The sequence below is a fragment of the Schistocerca gregaria genome, chromosome 11 (genome assembly GCF_023897955.1).
Source record: "Schistocerca gregaria isolate iqSchGreg1 chromosome 11, iqSchGreg1.2, whole genome shotgun sequence".
In the NCBI taxonomy this organism is placed as follows: Eukaryota; Metazoa; Arthropoda; class Insecta; order Orthoptera; family Acrididae; genus Schistocerca; species Schistocerca gregaria.
Window position 1 is genome coordinate 21,184,564 of NC_064930.1, and position 23,430 is coordinate 21,207,993.

Below are 23,430 nucleotides of genomic sequence, written 5' to 3' on the forward strand. Positions count from 1 at the left end.
CCGCTCCGCCGCCGACAATCTGGTGAGCCTGGAGTCGGCCATCTGTACTGCCTTTGCCCGCTGTCAGCATCTGGTTGCTGTCTTTTTCGACATGCGGAACGCGTATTATACGACATGGCGTCATCACATCCTTTCTACGCTTCATGGATAGGGTCTTTGGGATCCTCCGCCGATCTATATCCGCTGCGGCTTTATCTTGACGGCGAGCTTCTTAAAGTGGTGGAATCACATAGGTTTTTGGGGATGGTTTTTGATGCCCAGTTGACTTGGCTGCCTCATATTCGGCAGCTTAAACAGACGTGTTGGCGGCATCTAAATGCTATGCGATGCCTGAGCCACACCAGGTGGGGCGCCGACCGATCTACTCTCCTACGGCTTTACCAGGCGTTAATCCAGTCCCGTCTGAACTACGGGAGTCTGGCTTATGGCTCAGCATCCCCATCTGCGTTGCGGGTGCTGGACCCAATCCTCCACAGCGGGATACGCCTTGCCAATGGTGCCTTCCGAACCAGACCTGTGGACAGCATACTTGTGGAGGCAGGTGTCCCTCCACTGCGGTTACGGCGCCAACAATTACTGGCTGCTTATGTTGCCCATGTTTTTGGCTTGCCCGGGCATCCAAATTATCGTGTCCTCTTCTCGCAGTCAGTCGTTCATCTGCCAGAACGTCGGCCCCGGTTGGGTTGTCCGATTGCCGCATGTGTCAAACAGCTTCTTTCCTGGCTTGGGTGTTTCCCTGTTCCACCTCCTTTCCGGGCCCCTCTGCGTACACCCCCGTGGTGTGTGCCTCGCCCTTGCCTTCGGCTCGACTTGGTACATGGCCCGAATGTATCAGTCCCTCCGGAGGCCTTCCGACACCGCTTTTATTCCATTATGGTCACGTATCAGGGCTCTGGCGTTGTCTACACCGACGGTTCGATGGTTGCTGGTCTAGTCGGTTATGCACTAACTCTAGGGGACCATTCTGAAAAACGTTCGTTGCCGGCTGGCTGCAGTGTTTACACTGCTGAGCTGGTCGCAATCTTTCGTGCCCTAGAGTATATCCGCTCCTGCTCAGGTGAGTCCTTCGTTATCTGTAGCGATTCCCTGAGCGGTTTACGAGCTCTCGACCAGTGTTTCCCTCGTTCTCGTCTGGTGATGGCTATCCAGGAGTCCCTGCATACTCTCGCCCGTAGCGGCAGGTCTGTGGTCTTTGATTGGACCCCAGGCCATGTTGGTATACCAGGCAAAGAAACTGTTGACCGCTTGGCGAAAGAGGCCACCAGAGCGCCATCTCTGGAGGTTGGCCTCCTGGCGACTGATTTGCGGGCAGTCTTACGTCGCAAAGTTCTCTCGTTTTGGGATGCTGAATGGCGCGGTCTGACCACCCCTAACAAACTCCGTGCCGTCAAGGACACGACGACTGTGTGGCGGTCATCCATGCGAGCCAACCGCAGGGGCTCAGTCGTTCTTTGTCGGCTCCGCATTGGCCACACACGACTCGCGCACAGTTATTTACTGTGTCGTGAGGATCCCCCTCTTTGTCGTTGTGGGGCGTCCTTTACGGTGGTCCATATTCTGTCGGAGTGCGCCCTTTTAACCGTGCTCAGGCTGACTTTTGCAATGTCTGACACGCTCTCTGCTCTTTTATAAGATGACTCTGTCATGGTGGAATTGGTTTTGTGTTTTATTCGGGCAGGGGGTTTTTATCTTTTAATCTGAGTGGTATTTTTAGTGTTGATTCTGGCTTTTAGCATCTGATTTTAAACTGAGTTTTTAAAGTGTTATTGGTGGTTGCCTTTTCCTCCTTTTTTTCTATGGTCTGCCAACCACCGTCACACTGTGTGTTTTAATTTGTTTTGTCTGGTCTCTGTCAGAGTATTTCGTGTCCTGTTTCATCTGCTGTCTTTCCTGTTGTTCGTTTTTTATTCTCTTCGGGTGGTTTTAGTTTTTATGGAACAAGGGACCGATGACCATAGTAGTCTGGTCCCTTTAATCCCACAAACCAGCCAACCAACCAACCACCAAAAGTTCCATTGTGTGGGAGACCATCAGGAGAATTTCTGGCAGAGGAGGGAGGTGTCCCATAGCTGCTGTAATGAATAACGGCACTCTCCACACGGATCTGCGAGACATTGGCCAGACTATGGCAGCGTATTTTGCCATAGTTACTGCAACAACCAGTCAAGATCCAGGTTTCCAGCGCCATAGGGCCGTTGCTGAGAGATGTAGTCTGAACTTCCAGTCCACATCTCATGAAGTTTACAACTGCCCATTTTCTATGTGGGAGCTGGATACTGCATTGTCCTGGTCACGACAGGGTCCATTACAGTATGCTATGGCACCTCACAATGCGCAACAAAGAAATCCTCCTCGCACTTTTTAATGGAATTTTGGCGTCAGGTCACTTTCCTGACGCGTGACGTGAGGCAGTTTTAATCCCTTTTTTAAAACCTGGGAAAGACCGCACGAGCCCGAGTAGCTACCGTAGTGTTGCCCTCACTAGTTGCATAGGGAAGACCTTGGAGCGGATGATCAATCGCCGCCTTGTCTGGATGTTAGAATCCCGGCAACTCCTTAGTCGCTTTCAGTGTGGGTTCAGGAGGTTTCGTTCTACCTTCGATAACCTTGCCCTCCTGGAGGCGGCTATACAACAAACTTTCCTAAGCCGTCATCACCTTCTAGGTGTATTTTTTGACATTGAGAAGGCCTGCAATACCACTTGGAGGCGTCTCATCCTGGAGCAACTTCACGAATGGGGTTTTCTGGGTTGCCTTCCTCTTTTTATTCAGTCTTTCCTCTCGCCACGATATTTTAGATACCGAATTGGTGACGTCCTGTCTGATCGCTTTGAGCAGGAGAACTGTGTCCCTCAGGGTAGCGTTTTAAGTGTGACTCTCTTTGCCATCGCTATTAATAGCATTACGTCCATAGTGAAAAGTCCTGTCCAGTGTTCTTTGTTTGTGGATGATTTCTCTTTGTTTTGCTCTTCTTCAAGCCTTGCAACGACAACTCGTCAGTTGCAACTTACGATTAGACGTTTGGCTGACTGGGCGCGGAAGAGTGGTTTTAAGTTTTCCACCTAGAAGTCTGTATGTGTTCTTTTTAACCGTTCTCGTTCGATTTTACCCTTTCCTGAGTTGCGGATGAGGGACACTATTCTCACTTTTAAAGACATGGTGAGGTTTCTGGGGCTCATTTTTGACTCGAAGCTCACGTGGTTACCTCATCTGAAACGGCGGTCGCTTAAGGCTTTAAGTATTTTAAAATGTCTTAGCCACAGTACATGGGGAGCCGACAGGACTTGCCTGCTCCAGTTTTACAGGGCGTTTGTGCGATCTCAGCTCGATTATGGGTGCACGGTGTATGGGTCTGCGAGGCCTTCTTACTTGAAGATGTTGGACGTTGTGCACCATGAAGGGCTTCGGTTGGCCACTGGGGCATTCTGAACTAGCCCCATACCAAGCCTCTGTGCAGAGGCTGCTGAACCGCCACTTCCTATGGGGCGATGGCTACTTATGGTGCGCCAGGCGTATAAAACTTTGTCCACACCATACACACCTGCATACCCTGCCATTGCTCAGCCTCCTCTGGCACAGTTATTTCATGACCGGCAACGTGCGACGCAGCCCTATGGGATTCGCGCACAGGATTGCCTCGCTGCGATGTCTATGGCTGGTCTTCGTGTTTTGCGTCGCGGTTGGATCAGATCCCCCCCTTGGCTCCTCTGGAGACCCAAACTTATTTTAGATTTGACTAATTTTAAGAAAGATCGCGCACCAGATTTTACATTCCAATGTCTGTTTTTTAACATTTTAGATGTGCATCACGGTTTCACTGTCGTGTACACTGATGGCTCCAAACAGGAGAATTTCCTTGGCTGTTCTGTAGTGTTCCCTGATCAAGTTACCCGGATTCGCCTCCCTGCTGAATATACCGTTTTCGCAGCGGAGCTCCACGCGATCCTGAAGGCACTGGAGCAGATGAATCGTGTTCGGGGCGATCGATTTCTTTTCTGCTCCGATTCTCTTAGTGCCTTACAATCACTGCAGAACCTGTATCCTACTGAGACGATGGTCCAGGTGATACATGACCAACTGTACTTGCTCCAACGGCGGGGTACAGAAGTATCCTTCTGCTGGGTGCCTGGTCATGTTGGCATCTGGGGCAATGAACAGGCCGATCGGGCTGCCAAGGAGGCCTGCAGAGAGCAGGGTGTGGTCCAGTGTCCTATTCCCTTGCAGTCAGTCATCGCTGCACTCCACAGGAAGTGCATGGAGTTCTGGGAGGACGAATGGCTGGCGGTGACGGCCAATAAACTGCGGTTGATAAAGTCAACCACTCGCCCGTGGCGTTCCTCCTGCCGATTGCTCAGGCGGGAGGAGGTGGCTCTCACACGTCTTCGGATAGGGCACTGTCCTCTCACACATAGCTTTTTATTACGGCGGGAGGATCCACCGTTTTGTGATGCTTGTGGTGTGCACATCACTGTCCGGCACATTTTAACAGACTGCATTTTATACCGTGATGCACGGGCAGAAGCACAAGTTGATGGGGATCTGCCTTCTGTTTTAGCTAATGATGAGTGGTGTGTGTCTAGGGTTTTTAAGTTTTGTGATGCGTCTGGACTCTGGCCTAAACTTTTAGGCTGGAGGTTTTAGTGTATTGCAGAGTGGCTGACTCCTCCCCTTTTTTCCTTGCGGTCAGCCAGCCACATCCATCTGCTACATTGTATTAGCTTCTTCTATCATTTTCTTCCTGTGTTGTCCATGTTTTACTGCTGACGCTCTGCTTCATCCCACGCTTTAATGTGGGTGAGCACATGTTTTTAGTCGATTATTACCAATGATTTCTGTTCCGTTTTATATTCCTGTTCTGGGATTTTTCTTGACACGCGTCTCACTAAGTTACTGAACGGGCGCTGAAGACCTTGTTGTCGTGCGCCCAAAACCCCTCTACTACTATTACTACTAGGGCACGGTATCCACAAAACTTGTCCGGATGTTGGTGTGGAACAGAAGAGGGCACAGTATTCACAAAACTTGTCTGGTTGTTGCAGTGGAACCGGAGAGGGCACAGTAGTCACAAAATCTGTCTGGTTGTTACAGTAGAACAGGAGAGGGAACAGTATTCACAAATCCAGTCTGGATGTTGCTGCAGAACAGGAGAGGGCACAGTATCCACAACACTTGTCTGGTTGTTGCTGTGGAACAGGATACGGCGCAGTATTTACAAAACTAGTCTCGTTGTTGCTGTGGAACAGGAGAGGGTACAGTATTCACAAAACTTATCTGGTTGTTGCTGTGGATCAGGAGAAGGCACAGTATACACAAAACTTGTCTGCCCTCTCCTGTTTCACAGCAACATCCACAGTATTCACAAAACTTGTCTTTTTGTTGCTGCAGAACAGGAGAGGGCACAGTATCCACAACACTTGTCTGGTTGTTGCTGTGGAACAGGATACGGCGCAGTATTTACAAAACTAGTCTCGTTGTTGCTGTGGAACAGAAGTGGGTACAGTATTCACAAACCTTGTCTGGTTGTTACTGTGGATCAGGAGAAGGCACAGTATTCACAAAACTTGTCCGGTTGTTGCTATGGAATAGGAGAGGGCACGGTATTCACACAACTTGCCTGGTTGTTGCAGTGGATCATGAGAGGGCACAGTATTCACATAAGCCCCCTGCGGGTTGGGGGGTAAGAATAGGCCCACGGTATTCCTGCCTGTCGTAAGAGGCGACTAAAAGGAGTCTCCAAAGTTTCGGCCTTATGTGATGGTCCCCTCTTGGGTTTGACCTGCCATTTAGATAATTTCCGTTGTTAGTTCGTGTCATTTGGGGAAGGACGCCTTACGTGGTGTTTTTCTATTGGTCCATCGTGGACCACCATCTTGCATGCTATCTATTGTCATGTGGCGGGATTTACACCCCATGTCTTCTGGGTTGCCTCCTCGTCTTGTGCGCAATCCCCTTCTTAGCGCCCACGACATCTGTGGACCCTTTCCACACCTAAAATCCAGCACGGTAGCCAGTCTGTTGTGATGGGGTCGTCATGTACCCTCTTGGTGGTAGCCCCCTAACCACGCAGAGATCACACTACAGATGCCAGAGCTGTTTCCTCCCCATGCATGCCAAGGAGTATGTGCCCATCTTGTCTGGGGCACGGGGACTCCGGGCAATGGGATATCGGCCAGGTACCCATTGCTTTGGCTGGGTGCCGCCCTTGCGGAGAGCCCTCGTTCGGAGTAGGTGGCATCTGGGCGGATGTGGCGCAATGAAACGCAATAAATCTCACGAAGCTGGTAGTCGCACTGCCACCAGCGACTCTAAGCGATGCAGAATTGACTTTGATGCTGCGCAGTTCCCCAGTCGTTCCCCTCGTTGGCTGCGCCATGGGAGGGACGCAGATCTAGTGCCAAACCGGAGCCTTACGTATCACAATACCTTGTCTGCAGCAGGACTCCTTTCTTTTGACAAAGCCTCTGTTTTTTGTGGGACACCTGGAGGATAAGTTTGGGGAAGTGGCATGGTTGTCTAAAATGAGGAATTGGTCCATACTCCTCAAGACATCCTCCCCAGCCCAGTCACGGGCGTTGATCATGTGTGATAAGCTGGGAGACGTCCCTGTTACCGTCACTCCCCACAGTAGCTTAAATATGGTCCAGGGGATTATTTACCATCACGACCTCTTGTTACAGTCAGATGACGAGCTGAGAGCTGACTTGGAACGACGTGGTGTGCATTTTGTCCGTCGTGTGCACAGTGGACCCAAGACCAACAGGGTGGCCACCGGTGCCTTTATCTTGGCTTTCGAGGGTGCTGTATTGCCTGAGAAGGTCAAGGTAATGGTTTACCATTGTGACGTCTACCCATACGTCCCCGATGCGGTGCTTCCAGTGCTGAAAGTTTGGGCATATGTCCTCCCGTTGCCCATCCAGCGCCACATGTCGAGATTGCGGACGCCCCTCTCATCCCGATTCTCCATGTGCGCCTCCGCCTGTCTGTGTCAACTGTGGGGAACACCACTCTCCATGCTCGCCAGACTGCCCCGTTCTTCATAAGGAGCAGAAGATTATGGAATTTAAGACCCTGGACCGGCTTACTTATCGCAAGGCAAAACTGAAATTTGAAAGGTTGTATCCTGTCCCTCTTCAAACTTCTTATGCTGCAGCCACGTTATCGTCGCCCTCGCGGGCGGCAGTTGTCGGCTCATCTGTGCCGCCTTCAGTGGGCCCTCGGGGCCGTACATCTCTGTCTGCCCCCCTCGTGTCTGGAGGCAAGCCTTCCTCTGTTGCCCCCTTAGCAGTTGGGGGTAAACCCTCTTCTGTCACTCCCCCCGCACATGCTTCGGGTGTGACATCTGCTCCAAAACCAGGGGGCTCGATCCCTCCCCTCCCCTCCCCTCCTTCTCCGCTGGCGTTGCCTCTGCCGGTTCCTCTCTCTCGGAAGGGGTCCCTCGGGGCCCTCCCTTCTTCCATTTCTTCTCCTACCCCGCCGGATGTCAGCCAGTGGCTGAAGGTTCCGCCACCTGCTGGTCGTCGGGCTTTTGCGTTGTCGTCAGCCTCCGACGCTATTTCAGAGAAACTCTCCCAGCCCTCTAAGCCAAAGGACAGACGCGAGAAGAAGGAACGGAACATTTGCAAGTAGAAGGACGCTCCGGCAGTTTCAGTACCACCTGCTGTCAATAGTTCTGGCTCTGGGGATGAGGTGGAGATCCTCGCCTCTGCCGCGGATCTCGCCCTCACAGAACCCTCGGGGGCCTCTCCTGTGGACGCAGCTGACTCTCGCCCGGTGGCGGCCGTTGACTCTGAGGCGCCGTCTGCCTCTTAGTCGCCTTCACGCCCTCCCAGTCCCTTCCTGCTTCCATTCTCCAGTGGAATTGCGGCGGTTATTTCCGCCACCTGCCTGAGCTCCGGATGCTTCTGAGTGTTTCCCCTGCTCTCTGCATTGCTCTTCAGGAAACTTGGTTTCCAGCAATGCGGACCCCTGCCCTTCGTGGTTATCGGGGATACTATAAGAACCGAGCTGACTGTCAACGAGCTTCAGGTGGAGTTTGCCTCTTTGTCCACCACTCTGTCTGTAGCTCGCCAGAACCCCTTCTGACGCCTTTAGAGGCAGTCGCTGTCAGGATTGAGCTCTCGCTGGCTATTACTGTTTGCTCTGTTTATGTTCCTCCGTATCGGCAGCTCCCCCGACATGTCTTGGCTGCGCTGCTGGCTCAACTCCCGCCGCCATTGCTGCTTCTGGGCGATTTCAATGCCCACAACCCTCTATGGGGTGGGACTGTCTCCGATGACCGCAGTCGCGCCGTGGAGCATGTGTTGGCTCAACTCGACCTTATCCTCTTGAACACCGGTGCTCCCACGCATTTCAATGTAGCCCATGGCTCGTTCTCGGCCATCGATCTCTCTTTTTGCAGCCCCGGACTTGTCCCATCCCTTCACTGGAGAGTGCATCCTGACCTGTGTGGTAGTGACCATTTTCCCATCTATTTGTTACTGCCCCAGTGTCATTCTTCTGGGCGCCTGCCCTGCTGGGCTCTCAACAGGGCTGACTGGCCAGCTTTTACTTCCATTGTCACCATTGCTTCTCCCCCACAGGGTGAAATTGACGAGGTGGTCCGTGTCTTGACCTCGTCAATTATTTCTGCAGCCGAGACTGCCATCCCTTGCTCTTCTGGACTCCCTCGGAGGAAGGCTGTCCCCTGGTGGTCGCCGGAGATTGCTGAGGCTATTCGCGACCGTAGGTGGGCTCTCCAGCGTCATAAGCGGCACCCGTCTCTGGAGACCCTCATCGCCTTTAAGAAGCTCCGTGCCTTGGCCTGTCGTCTTATTGCACGGCGTAAGCAGGAGTGCTGGGAGAGGTACGTTTCATCCTTGGGCTCCCGTGTTTCCCCGTCGCTCGTGTGGTCCCGCATCTGGCGGATTTATGGATACCAGACCCCTATGGGTGTCCTTGGAATCTCCCTGGACGGCGCTGTCTGCACGGACGCTGCCACCATTGCTGACCACCTTGCCACGCACTTTGCTACGTGCTCTGCGACTGCAACTTACCCTCCTGCATTTCGCTCTCTAAAGGAGCGCGCCGAGCGGACGCCGTTATCATTCCACACACGTCGTTCTGAAAAATACAATGCTCCTTTCAGCGAGAGGGAATGCCTTGGTGACCTCGCCGATTGCCCTGATACGGCACCAGGACCGGACTGCATCCACGCGAAGATGCTGAAGCATCTCTCTAGGGACTGTCAGAGACACATCCTCACCATCTTTAACCGCATTTACAGCGAGGGCATGTTCCCGTCGCAATGGTGATAGGGTGTTATCGTCCCCATCTTGAAGCCCGGTGCGGAGCCTCTGGTGGTGGACAGCTATCGTCCCATTACCCTCACCAACATTTTGTGCAAATTGCTCGAACGTATGGTGGAGCGGCGTTTGTGTTGGGTCCTTGAGTCGCGCGGTCTCCTCGCTCCATCCCAGGGTGGCTTCCGTCAGGGCAGGTCTGCTGCGGACAATTTGGTGCGGCTGGAATCTGCTATCCGTTCGGCCTTTTCCGGCCTTCTGCATCTCGTTGCTGTATTTTTTGATCTGCAGAAGGCATATGACACAACATAGAGGCATCACATCCTTGCTACGATGCGTGAGTGGGGTCTTTGTGGTCAGCTCCCAGCTTTTCTTCAAAACTTTTTATTGCGCCGCTCTTTCCGGGTGCAAGTCGGTGCTGCCTCTAGTTCATCTTATATACAGGGAAATGGGGTCCCGATGGGCTCGGTATTAAGTGTTTCCTTATTTCTAGTGGCCATTAATGGTCTGGCTGCAGCCGTGGGGTCGTCGGTGTCTCCTTCTTTGTATGCTGACGACTTCTGCATCTCATTCAGCTCAACGACTACGGGAGTCAACGAACGCAGGCTGCAAGCAGCCGCTCGCAATGCGGCATCATGGGCTCTGACTCATGGATTTCAGTTCTCTGCGGCCAAGACTAGAGTTATGCACTTCTGCAGGCGTCGGACGGTCCACCCTCATCTGGAACTTTACCTCGACGGTCACCTACTTGAAGTGGTGGACACTAGCCGCTTCTTAGGACTCGTCTTTGATGCCCGGCTCACATGGGTTCCTCATATTACTCAGCTGAAGCAAAATTGCTGGCGGCACCTCAACGCCCTCCGCTGCCTGAGCCATGCGTCTTGGGGTGCAGATCGCAGCACGCTGTTGTGATTGTACAGAGCCCTTGTGCAGTCCAGGCTTGATTATGGGAGCCTGGCCTGTCGATCTGCATCACCCTCAGTGTTGACGTTGTTGGACCCCATACACCACTGTGGGGTTCGGCTTGCAACTAGCGCTTTCCGTACAAGCCCCGTGGATAGTCTACTGGTGGAGGCCGGGTTCCCCCACTGCGGATTCGCCGCCACCGACTGCTCGCCGACTATGCTGTCCACGTGCATTGCTCACCAGGCCATCCCAATCATCGCCTGCTTTTCCCGGCCTGGGTCCTCCCTCTGCCCAACTGGCGACCTAGGTCTGGGCTTTCCATTGCTGTCTGCGTCCAGTCCCTGCTGTCGGAACTGGGGTCGTTCCATCTTCTGCCGCCCTTCCGGGCCCGTGCACCCACGTCTCCCTGGTGTATGACCTGTCCGTCCGTCCGCCTGGACTCGGCACGGGAACCCAAGGACTCGGTTCCGCATGTGGCCCTCCATCACCGTTTTCTTGAGCTCGTCGCCTCATTTTCAGGCTGTGAGCCTGTCTACACTGATGGTTCCCTGGTGGATGGTCGTCCTGCCTACGCTTTTGCTCACGCTGCCCATGTTGAACAGCGCTCCTTGCCGGCTGGCTGCAGTATTTTTACTGCAGAGCTGGTGGCCATATTGCGCGCTCTTGAGCATATGCGTTCCTGCTCAGGTACGTCCATCGTCATCTGCAGAGACTCCCTGAGCAGCCTCCAGGCTATCGACCGCTGCTATACCTCTTCTCCTCTGGTATCCTTTATTCAGGAGTCTGTTTTTGCCATTACCCGCTCTGGTCGTTCGGTGGTCTTTGCTTGGACGCCAGGTCACGTTGGCATCCCGGCGAACGAACGTGTCGACTGGCTGGCCAAAGGGGCGATCGACGCCCCCACTTTGGAGATCGGCCGCCCAGCTCGTGATCTGCAGCTGGCGTTGCGCCGTAAGGTGCTTCAGATGTGGCGTGACGAGTGGCGTAGCCTGACTTCGCCGAATAAATTGCGGGCTGTTAAGGAGACGACCAATGTGTGGCGGTCCTCCCTGCAGGCTTCTCGCAGGGACTCTGTCATCCTGTGTTGGCTCCGCATCGGCCATACCTACCTGACGCACAGACATCTTTTGCGTCAGGAGTGTCCCCCCTGTGTCAGTGTGGGTCCCGGTTGACAGTCGCCCACATGTTGTTGGAGTGTCCCTGCCTGCGCAGCCTCCGGCAGTCTTTTAATGTCCTGGGCATGTTGCCTTTGGTTTTATGCGACGAAGCCTCCATGGCTGACGACGTTTTAAATTTTATCCGTGGTAGTCCTTTTTATGGTTCCATTTAGGAGGGACCTGCCCCTTTCCCTTTCTGTGCATCTTGTCCTCGAGTCTCTCAGTGGTTGCAGATTTTAATGTGTGTATTCGGATGGTTGACTTTTTCCCAATTTTTGTTCCCATGGTCAGTCAACCAGTCTCCAGCCCTCTTCTTTTCTTCCGTTTCTTTCTGTCCGGTGTTCGTCTGCACTCTTCTTGTCTCTAGTGTTCGTTGCCACATTTGTGTTCTTTCAGTGACTGGGGGGAGGGGCGTCTCCTCCCCCCTTGGGGTTTTACTTGTTCGGTAAATTTTGTTTCGCCTGTTTTTGGAATGGGGGACTGATGACCATAGCTGTTTAGTCCCCCCTTAAACATCCCAACAACCACCACCACTATTTACAAAACTTGTCTGGTTGTTGCTGTGGAACAGGAGTGGGCACAGTATTCATAAAACTTGTCTGGTTGTTGCTGTGGAATGGGAGAGGGCACAGTATTCACAAAATCTTTCTGGTTGTTGCTGTGAAATATTAAAGGGCACAGTTTTCACAAAACTTGTCTGGTTGTTGCTGTGTTACAGGAGAGGGCACAGTATTCACAAAGGTTGCCTGGTTGTCGCTGTGGAACAGGAGAGGGCACAGTATTCACAAAACTTGTTTGGTTGTTGCTATGGAACAGGAGAGTGCACAGTATTCACAGAACTTGTCTGGTTGTTGCAGTTGAACAGGAGAGGGCACAGTGTTCACAAAACGTGTCTGGTTATTGCTGTGGGCAGGAGAGGGCACAGTATTCACAAAATCCTCCTATTTGATGCTGTGGAACAGGAGAGGGCACAGTATTCAGAAAACTTGTCTGGTTGTTGCTGTGGGAGAGGAGAGGGCACCGTATTAACAGTACTTGTATTTTTGTTGCTGTGGAACAGTAGAGGGCACATTATTCACAAAACTTGTCTGGTTGTTGCAGTGGAACAGGCGAGGGCACAGTATTCACAAAGCTTCTCTTGTTGTTGCTGTGGAAGGGGAGAGGGCACACTATTCACAAAATTTGTCTGGTTGTTGCTGCAGTAAAGGAGAGGGGACAGTATTCACAAAACTTGTCTGGTTGTTGCTGTCGAACAGGAGGGCACAGTATTCACAAAATGTGACTGGTTGTTGTTGTGGAAAAGGAGAGGCCACAGTATTCACAAAACTTGTCTGGTTGTTGCTGTGGAACAGGAGAAGGCACAGTATTTAGAAAACGATTCTGGTTGTTGCTGTGGAACAGGAGAGGCACAGAATCCACAAAACGTATCTGGTTGTTGCTGTGGAACAGGACAGGGCACAGTATTCACAAAACTCGTCTGGTTGTTGCTCCCCCCCAGGGGCTCAGCATTCACTTGCTGAGTATGGGCTTGCCGACCCCGGGGTCCTGAGCTGGGGACTGGTCACCGCCGCCAGTATCCTGTCACCGTAACCCCCGGACATGCTTCAGCGACCACCATACGGCGCGGCGGTGAAATATTGTGTTCTGCGGGGAATGGTAATCTTGGCTTGACCGCCTGGATTGCGAGGAAGGGCAACCTCTATAAAAACCCCTCAATCTTTCGGTGTTCTCCGCGCCTAGAAGATGCATGGCTGTTGGGGTGGAACTGTCGCAAGCGGGCAACCTCTGGGGCACCTGCCGCACCCCAGTTGTATAAGGCTTACTCAGGCACGCGGGGCTCTGTCTGAGCGGACTTTTAGTTCCCTAGCTGCTCGTGGGACCGCAATGGACCCTTCGAACTCTACATTTCCCCCTCCCAGAGGCTTGGGTGGGCCACTGGTAGGAAAACACACCCCATCGAAAAAGCGGCTACGTGCTGTGAGTCCTCCAGCGCCTGGTGTTGCTAGAGATTTAACAGAACGTAGTAACGGAGCACATGCTGATAATCAGAATGTGTTTTTGATTATTAAAAGGAAGGAGGGTAGCTTTGAGAGGGTTTCTCCCTTTTATATCCACAAGGGTCTTGAGGGAATTGCAGGAACACTGAAATCTGTAAAGCAACTGCGCAATGGGACTCTGTTAGTTGAGACTTCTAGTCGCTGCCCTTCGGAAAGCAACCTGTCTAGGAGAGTACACTATCGAGACCGAGCTCCACTCCACTTCGAATTATAGTAAGGGTGTTGTGACGTGTAGGTACTTGGTGGATATCCCCATAGACGAGTTAAAATCTGAGTGGCCTGACGAAGATATTGTTGACGTGCAGGATATTATGAAACGAGTCAATGGGGACCTCATCAAATCTGACGTTCAATTCTCACGTTCAGTTGCCTGAGACTCGCAGAGCATGTTAAAGTGGGGTTCTTACGTTTGCCAGTACGGCCATATTTCCCCAACCCAATGCGCTGTTTTAAATGTCAGCGCTTTGGGCATACTACGTTGGGGTGCAATGGGATAGCCATGTGTGGTAAATGTGGTCAGCCTGCCCATGACGGAGCCGATTGTTCATCGCCTGTGAAGTGCGTGAATTGCTCTGGGAGTCACCCTGTCTGGAGCCGGATCTGCCCCATCTATCTCGAAGAACGGAAGGTACAGGAGATTAAAACATCTAAGCGCATCCCCTATGGTGAGGCCAAGAAGTTCTTTAAGGCCATGCAACCTCCTTTGTTTTCAACATCTTTCGCTTCCGCTCTCAAAAAACTGGTACAACTGGCCACTGTTGCTACGCAAACAGATGTTGCTAGTGTTAGCACTAATACCTGCACTTGCCAGTGCACTTCTGCTGCTGCTGTTGTTTTGCAATCTGCGGCTCCCCCCGCTACATCGGACAAGGCTGTGGTTGCTGACATTGGGGTTCTTCCTGTCTCTCCCCATATGGCGCCTTCTGCGCAGGCGAGTAAACCTCCAACTGTTGACAAGGCTCTGCATTCCAAGCCCCCCAAGACAAAGCCTCAGAAGATGAAGGTTCTGCCACCTGAGGAGACTAGTCAGCGTCGGTCCGATGACGAGGCCATCGTACTGTCTGACAGCTCCCGTGGGTCGTCATCGGAGCTTATGGACATTGATGTCGACCGGGGGCGATCTTCTCGCCCCAGGAATAAATCTCTGTCCAGTTCGGGCTCTCCTCCAAAGCACAGAGGCAGGGTGAAAGTTCAGCCACCCTGATCACTGGCTCCCATATTACAGTGGAACCTGAATGGGTTCAGGACGCATGTGGCCGAATTACAACTCCTTATACAAGAGTGGCCCTTGTGCTTATGTCTCCAAGAGACACATTTTCGGGCCACTGATGCTCCTTCTTTACAGGGCTATACCGTATATAGAAAAGATGATCTGATGGTGGAAAGGGTAAAGGGTGGTGTTGCGGTTTTTGTCCGTGACATGCACCCCTCATCTGAGCTCCCTCTCGTCACCGACTTGCAAGCAGTTGCAGTTGACATTCTTGTGGGTCGGAGGCTCACAGTCTGTTCAGTTCATTTACCACCTCCGGATGCGATAGACTGTGAGGCTCTCACGGACCTTATTAGCCAACTCCCCCGCCCATTTCTTCTTCTGGGGGACTTCAACGCTCATAGTGTCTTATGGGGCTCTCCGACTACTTGCCCCAGGGGTCGCATTCTGGAAAGCCTCATGATGTCTGAAGAACTGAGCCTCCTCAACTCTGGTACTCCCACTCATTTCTGTACTGCTTCCGGGTCGTCATCGGCTATTGACCTTTTTTTTTGCTCTCCAGCACTCGTGGATTCTGCTCTGTGGGAGGCTGCAGCTGACCTCCATTCTAGTGACCACTTCCCCCTTTGGATTCGCCTCCTGGATGAGGCTGTGGCATTACCAGTGCCGCTCCGGTGGTACCTCTGCAGAGCTGACTGGACACTTTTCAGCCAACTGGCTGTTTTGGAACACTGTGCCAGCGTCCACGAATGTGTAGACCATGTTACAGCCGTCATCTCCCATGCTGCTCAATTGTCAATGCCACGGTCATCCGGTCATCCCAAGAGGCGTCCTGTCCCTTGGTGGACCACTGAGTGCTGGTCAGCAATCCGAGCCCGCCGTGCAGCTCTGCGCCGCTTCAAGTGCCGTCCCTCAGCTGACAATCTTGCGGCCTTTCGGGTGGCAAGGGCCAGAGCGCGGCGAGTGATTAAAGAGAGCAAACGACGGTCATGGCAATCGTTCTTGAACTCCATCTCTCGCTCCACTAGTTCTACGAAAGTATGGGCAGCCATCAGGAGGATTTCCGGGAAACTCAGCCAGCTACCTGTCACGGCATTGCTGCATCAGGGATGTCGCCTCACGGCGTCGAGAGACATTGCCCAGACACTGGCCATGCATTTTGCGGACTCTACCGCCACTATTAACTGTGATCCAGATTTCTGCCGCTAGCGCACTGCCATCGAAAGGGGTCACTTGGACTTCCGGTCTCTAAATTCTGAACCCTATAACTGCCCTACACAATGTGGGAACTGGATTCTGCGCTGTCTGTGGCTCATGATACTGCGCCTGGTCATGATCAAATCCGGTACAGCATGCTGCGGCACCTGTCGCTGCCATCCAAGGAAGTTCTCCTGAACTGTTTCAATATGATATGGTTATCTGGCACGTACCCTGACTCGTGGAGGGAGGCAATTTTGATTCCCCTCCTCAAACCAGGGAAGGACCGAACGCATCCCAGTAGTTATCGGAGTATTGCCTTGACGAGCTGTGTTGGGAAGACGTTGGAACGCATGGTCAACCGTCGCCTGGTTTGGCTGCTCGAGACCAGGCAGCTCCTTAGCCCCTCTCAATGTGGCTTTCGGAGATGTCGTTCCACTATAGAGAACTTGACCCTGATTGAGGCAGCCATCCAGCAGGCCTTCCTACGTAACAAGCATTGTCTAGGGGTCTTCTTTGACATTAATAAGGCGCCGCCTTATCCTAAATCAACTCCATGAGTGGGGCTTTCGTGGCCGTCTCCCCATCTTCATTCGGTCCTTTCTTTCTCACCGCCTCTTTCGGTATCGGTTTGGTAATGTGCTATCTGATTTGTACGTGCAGGAGAATGGTGTTCCTCAGGGCAGCGTTTTAAGTGTCACCCTCTTTGCTGTCGCTATTAACAGTATCACGTCCACTATCCGGAGTCCTGCCTAATGCTCCTTGTTTGTGGACGATTTTGCTGTTTTCTGTTCTTCCTTCAGTCTTGTCACTGCTAGTCGGCAGTTGCAGCTTACGATAAAGCGCTTAGAGGCATGGACTGCAAAGACGAGTTTTACCTTTTCTGCAGACAAATCTGTGTGTGTTCATTTTAATCGTTCTCGGCGTCTTTTTACCTCACCTGAATTGCGTCTGAGGGACACCGTTCTTCCTTTTAGAGACACTGTGAGGTTCCTGGGCCTCACTTTTGATTCCAAGTTGTCGTGGTTGCCTCACCTTAAAGACCTCAAGTTGCAGGCCCTGAAGGCACTGAATATTTTGAAGTGTCTGAGCCATCGGTCCTGGGGAGCAGATCGGGCGCGTCTGCTGCAGTTTTATAGGGCTTTCGTCCGATCGCGTCTTGACTATGCTTGCACCGTGTATGGGTCAGCAAGGCCTTCGTATCTGAAGATCCTTGACGCAGTACACCATGAGGGTATCAGGCTGGCCACTGGCGCCTTCCGTACCAGCCCCATCCCCAGCCTGTGTGCTGAGGCAGGGGAACCGCCGCTCGCCATCCGGCGGAAACTCCTCATGGTGCGACGAGTGTGTCATTTCCTTGCCTGTCCTACCTCCCCTGCGTACCCTACCGTTGCCCGACCGTCTATGGAACGTCTCTTTTCCAGTCGTCCCAGGGCAACGAGACCATTTGGAATTCGTGCCAAGCATTTGCTTGAGTCCCTTGGTGTGGAGCGTGTGGCCCCCCAACGACAAGATTTTACTCGCCTGCCTCCCTGGTTGCTCCAGAGGCCCAGCATCCTTCTAGACTTGTTGGAGAATCGGAGGAACTGCACTCGGGCGTTTGTTTTTACGTCCTTATTTTACGATATTTTAAACCAGCATCCGGACCATGTACCTGTATTCACAGATGGCTCTAAACAGGGGGACTCTGTTGGTTGTGCTGTTGTTTTCCCTGATCGAGTCGTCAAGTTACGGCTTCCTGCGGCGTTTACCATCCTCGATGCCGAATTGTTTGCAATCTTGCGGGCATTGGAGCAGATGAGATGTGTTCCCAGTCTTAAGTTCCTCGTATATTCTGACTCCCTGAGTGCCCTTCAGACCATGCAACACTTGTACCCAGCGGATACGGTCGTCCAGAACATCCATGATGCCGGGGCACGTGGGTATTAGGGGAAACGAACTGGCGGATGTGGCTGCCAAAGATGCATGTTCCCTCCCTCACGTTGTTGAATGTGCCGTCCCCCTCCATGCTGTAACCTCCCTTTTGCGTTTTCGTGTTATGCATCAATGGGAAGAGGAGTGGCTGGCAGTTGGTGACAATAAGCTGCGTCTGGTAAAGGCCACTACGCGGCCATGGCGTACGTCCTACCAGTCACACAGGCGGGATGAGGTTTTCCTCACTCGCCTCCGCATTGGGCACAGTCCCTTAACGCATGGTTTTTTACTCCAGTGGGAGGACCCCCCAATCTGCAGTGCTTGTGGCGTCCAGATTACTGTCCGCCACATTTTACTTGACTGTCTTTTATTCTCTGACCAGAGGGTGGTGGCTTCTTTGCCACCGGATTTGCCCTCTATTTTGCAAAACGACGCAGCGACAGTGGTTAAGGTCTTACGGTTTTGTGTCCTGTCCAATCTGTTGCCTCGGATTTTAGGGAGACGGTTTTAATGTGCTGCTGGGTGACTGGCTCACCCAGGTTTTAGATGAGAGGTCCGCCAGTCACGATTACCTCCTTGTTTCCCTTCGGTTTCTGTCCTCTTTTCCCTGTGTTTCCTTTCCTTTTTTAGTGTGCTCCTTCTCCTCTTGTTTTGCCTCTGTATGTGGGGATTTGGAACTGCGTCAGGTCTGCGTCTTTTAGCCGTTCTCCTTGATCGCTGTTAGGCTTCGTCCCTTCACCGCATGTGTTCCTGTTTTTATGCGTATGAGCGCTGATGACCACGCTGTTTAGCGCCCGTAAACCTCAAGCACACACACACACCTGTTGCTGTGGAACAGGAGAGGGCACAGTATTCACAAAACTCGTCTGGTTGTTGCTGTGGAACAGAAGAGGGCAGAGTATTCACAAAAATCGTCTGGTTGTTGCTGTGGAAGAGGAGAGGGCACAGTATTCAGAAAACCGTCTGGATGTTACTGTGGGCAGGAGAGGGCACTGTATTTAAAAACGTTTCTGGTGTTTGCTGTGGAAAAGGAGAGGCACAGCATCCACAAAAGGTGTCTGGTTTTTGCTGTGGAACAGGACAGGGCACAGTATTCACAAAACTCGTCTGGTTGTTGGTGTGAAGCAGGAGAGGCCACAGTATTCACAAAATTTGCCGTGTTGTATCTGTGGAACAGATGAGGGCACAGTATTCACAAAACTCGTGTGGCTGTTGCTGTTGAACAGAAGAGGGCACAGTATCCCCAAAAATCGTGTGGTTGTTGCTGTGGAAAAGGGTGAGGGCACAGTATTCACAAAACTAGTCTCGTTGTTGCTGTGGAACAGGAAAGGGCACAATATTCACAAATTTGTCTGGTTGTTGCTGTGGATCAGGAGAGGGCACAGTATGCACAATACTTGTCTGGTTGTTGCTGTGGAATAGGAGGGTGCACAGTATTCACAAAACGTGTGTGGTTGTTGCTGTGGAACAGGAGAGGACACAGTATTCGTCACATTCTTGTCGAGAGAGACAAGCAGTGATGTGACAAGTCATGTGATACTTCTAATCCCGTGTCGGACCGTCTTTTGTCCCACATAACGGAGCAAATGGTCATAGCACTGCTTTCACAAGTCGTCGGGAGGCCCCCGAGGATGTAAGTGAGCCATAGGCGTCTGTAACTGCGAAAGTGTTGGCGGCGTACCAACTGTCCTGCCCACTATGTCCCATTAATGTTCCGTGAGAGTCGTGTCGGCTGATTTGGCTGGCCAAATCATTCACTCGAACTGTCCAGAATGTTCTTCAAAACAATCGCGAACCAACTGCGATCTGGTGACATGGCCTTTTGTCGATCACAAAAATCCCGCCGTCCATTGGGAACAAGAACTCCATGAATTCTTGCAAGTGGCATCCAAGTAACCAAACACAACCACTACCAGTCGATGATCGGTTCAGTTGGACCACAGCGTTATGGAGCCACCACCAGCTTCCACAGAACGAGTCCAACGCTTCGTGGAGTCTGCGCCATGCTCAAACCACACCATCATCTTTACCAATAGAAACTATGACTCGTTTGATAAGCCGACGGTTTTCCAGACGTCTAGGATCCAAGCGACAATGGGCACAAGCCTAGGAGAGGCTCTGAATGCTATGTCCTGCTGTAGCCCATTAACGCCAAATGTCGCCGCTCTGGCCTAACCGGTAACATCGCCGTACGTCCCGTATTGAGTTCTGCGGTTATCTCGCACAGTGTTGCTTGTCTGTTGCCACTGACAACTCAACGCAAACGCCGCTGCTCTCGGTCGTTAAGTGAAGGCCATCGGCCACTCCGTTGTCCGAGTAATTGCTGAAATCCGATATTGTTCGCATACTGTTGATCTACATCTACGTGATTTTTCTGCTATTTACAATAAAGTGCCTGGCAGAGGGTTCAGGGCCACTCTTGAACGGCGCACGGGGAGAACGAACACTTAAACTTTTCCGTTCGAGCCCTGGTTTCTCTTACTTTATCGTGATGATCGTTTCTCCCTATGCAGTCGGTGCCAACGGAATGTCTTCGCAGTTGAAGGCGAAAACTGGTAATTGAAATTTGATGATAAGATCCCATCACAAACAAAAACGCATTTGGTTTAATGATTGCCACTCCAATTCACGTATCATGTATCTGACACTATGTCCCGTATTTCGCGATAATACAAAACGAGCTGCCCTTTTTTGTACTTTTTCGATGTCATCCGTTAGTTCCACCTGATGCGGATCCCACACTGCACAGCAGTAGTCCAGAATAGGGCGGACAAGCGTAGTGTAAGCATCCTCTTTAGTAGGCCTATTGCACCTTCTAAGTGTTCTGTCAATGAACCGCAGTTTGCTCTACCCACAACATTATCTATGTGATTGTTCCAATTTAGGTTATTTGTAATTGTAATCCCTATTTATTGCATTTACAGCCTTCAGATTTGTGTGACTTACCGCGTAATCGAAATTTAGCGTATTTCATTTGGTACACATGTGAATAACTTCACACTTTTCCTTATTCAGGGTCAATTGCCACTTTTCGCAACATACACATCTTATCTAAATCATTTTGCAAATCGTTTTGGTCGTCGAATGACTTTACAAGACGGTACATGGCTACATCATCAGCAAAGAATCTAAGAGGGCCTTTCAGATTGTTTCCTATGTCGTTAATATAGATGAGGAACAATAGAGCGCCTGTAACACTTCCTTGGGGATCGCCGGATATTACTGTTGTTTTACTCGATGATTCCGTCTATTACTACGAATTGTGACCTTTATGACAGAAAATCACGAATCCAATCGCACAACTCAGGAGATACTCCGTAGGCACGCAGTTTGGTTAGAAGACGCTTGTGAGGAACGGAGTCAAAAGCCTTCTGGTAATATAAAAATATGGAATCAATTTGACATCTTCCGTGGGCAGCACTTATTGCTTCATGAGTATAAAGAGCTAGTTGTGTTTCACAAAAACGATATTTTCTGAATCCGTGCTGAGTATATGTCATTAAATCGTTTACTTCGAGGCACTTCACAATGTTCGAATACAGTATGTTTCGAAACCGTACTGCAAATGGACGTTAGTGATATGGACCTCTAATTAAACGGATTACTGCTACTTCCATTTTTGGGTATTGGTGTGCCTTGAGCAACGTGCCAGTCTTTAGGTGCGGATCTTTCTATGAGCGAGCGATTGCATATAATTGTTAAATATGGAGCTATTGCATCAGCATAATCTGAGAGGATCCTGACTGCTATACAATCTGGACCGGAGGTCTTGTCTTTATTAAGTGATTTAAGCTGTTTTGATACACCGAAGATATCTACTTCTATGTTTCTCATCTTGGCAGTGGTTCTTGATTTGAATTCAGGAATATTTACTTCGTCTTCTTTGGCGAAGGAGTTTCGGGAAACCGTGTTTAATAACTTTGCTTTATCGGCACTGTCATCAGTGACTTCGCGGTTGTTATCGCTCAGTGAAGGCACTGACTGCGCCTCGCCACAGGTGTGCTTTATGTATGACCAGAATCTCTTTGGGTTTTCTGCCGGATTCGGTGACAGGGTTTCGTTTTGGAAATTATTAAAAGTATCTCGCATTGAAGCACGCACTATATTTCTAACTTCTGTAAAACTTTGCCAGTCTTGGGAATTTTGCGTCCTTTTAAATTTGGAATACTTTCTCGTTCTTCTGCAACAGCGATGTGTCCCGTTTTGTGTAGCATGGGGGATCAGTACATAACTTATTAATTTATGTGGTATATATCTCTTAGTTCCTGTCGATACTATCTCTTCAAAATCATCGCTTATTTTTTCTACGCTTACACGATCAGATCGGAAGTGGTGAACATTCTCTCTTAAAATGGCGTTAAGAGCATTTTCATCGGCTTTTTTAAATAAAAGTACGCATTGTTTCTCTTTGATGGTTGTGGGTGTTACGGTATTCAGGCTAGCACCAACTGCCTTGTGTTCGCTTATCCCTGTATTCGTTACGACACTCCCTGTTTGTCCAGGAGTATTTGTTGCTAAGAGGTCAAGTATGCTTTGGCAACCATTTACGCTTCGAGTGGGCTCATTAACTACCAGGCGTGCTTTTTAAGTAAGTACCGTTTTGAAATTTAAAAAAAAGACCTGCTAACATATGTCAATAATTTTGTTTTTACATGAAAGACTGCACCTTAATCTACGCACTGGCTCCATTGCAGTCTGGTTCTTGCTTGTTTACGTTGAGCACTGAGTATCTAAGATGTCTCCGATAATCGTGAGATTTCTTAGTGCTAAAGGTCTAAGAGCGATCGATATTCATCGTGAGATCTGTGTAGTTTACGGAGAAAACATTATGAGTGATGGAGTGGTAAGAAAGTGGGTGAGAGCATTTAAAGACGGCCGCACAAATGTGCATGACGAACAACGGAGTGGGCGTCCTTCGGTCGTTAATGAAAGTTTCGTGCAAGAAGTGGACAATAAGGTGAGAGAAAACACACTCTTTACGATTTCCTCCTTGCGGGATGGCTTTCCTAAGGTTTCTCGTAGTGTTTTGTATGGCATTGTGACCGACCACTTGAATTACCGAAAATTGTGCGCACGTTGAGTACCGAAAATGTTGACGGATGTGCACAAAACCAAACGTTTAGACAGTGCATTGACTTTCCTTGAGCGATAGGTGCCACAACGACGGTGATGATTTCTTAAGCCAAATTGTTGCGAGCGATGAAACACGGGTGGCCTACGTCACACCAGTATCTAAACATCAGTCCGTGGAAGTTGAGCAAGGGCATCGCTTCGCTGCAAGACAATGCCCGTCCGCATGTGGTGAACCAGACCAAAGATCTCATCACGTCTCTTCGATGGGAAACTCTGGATCACCCTCCGTACAGCCCCGATGTTGTGCCCAGTGAGTACCATCTGTTCCTGCACTTGAAGGAACACCTGGGCGGTCAGCGTCTTCCAGACGATAAGAAGTCAAAACACTGGTGATGCAGTGGTTAACAAGTCAGGTGGCAGACTTCTATGAGGAGGGTATTCGAAAACTGGTACAACGTTACGACAAGTGCCTCAATATTGGCGGAAATTATGTAGGAAAGTAGATTAAGGTACGGGTTTCCGTGTAAAAATTAAATTATTGAGATATCTCACCTCGTATTACTTTAAATTTCAAACTGTACTTACTTAAAAAAACACGCCTCGTAATCGCTCAAAATAATTTTCTGAGAAAGCATTCAG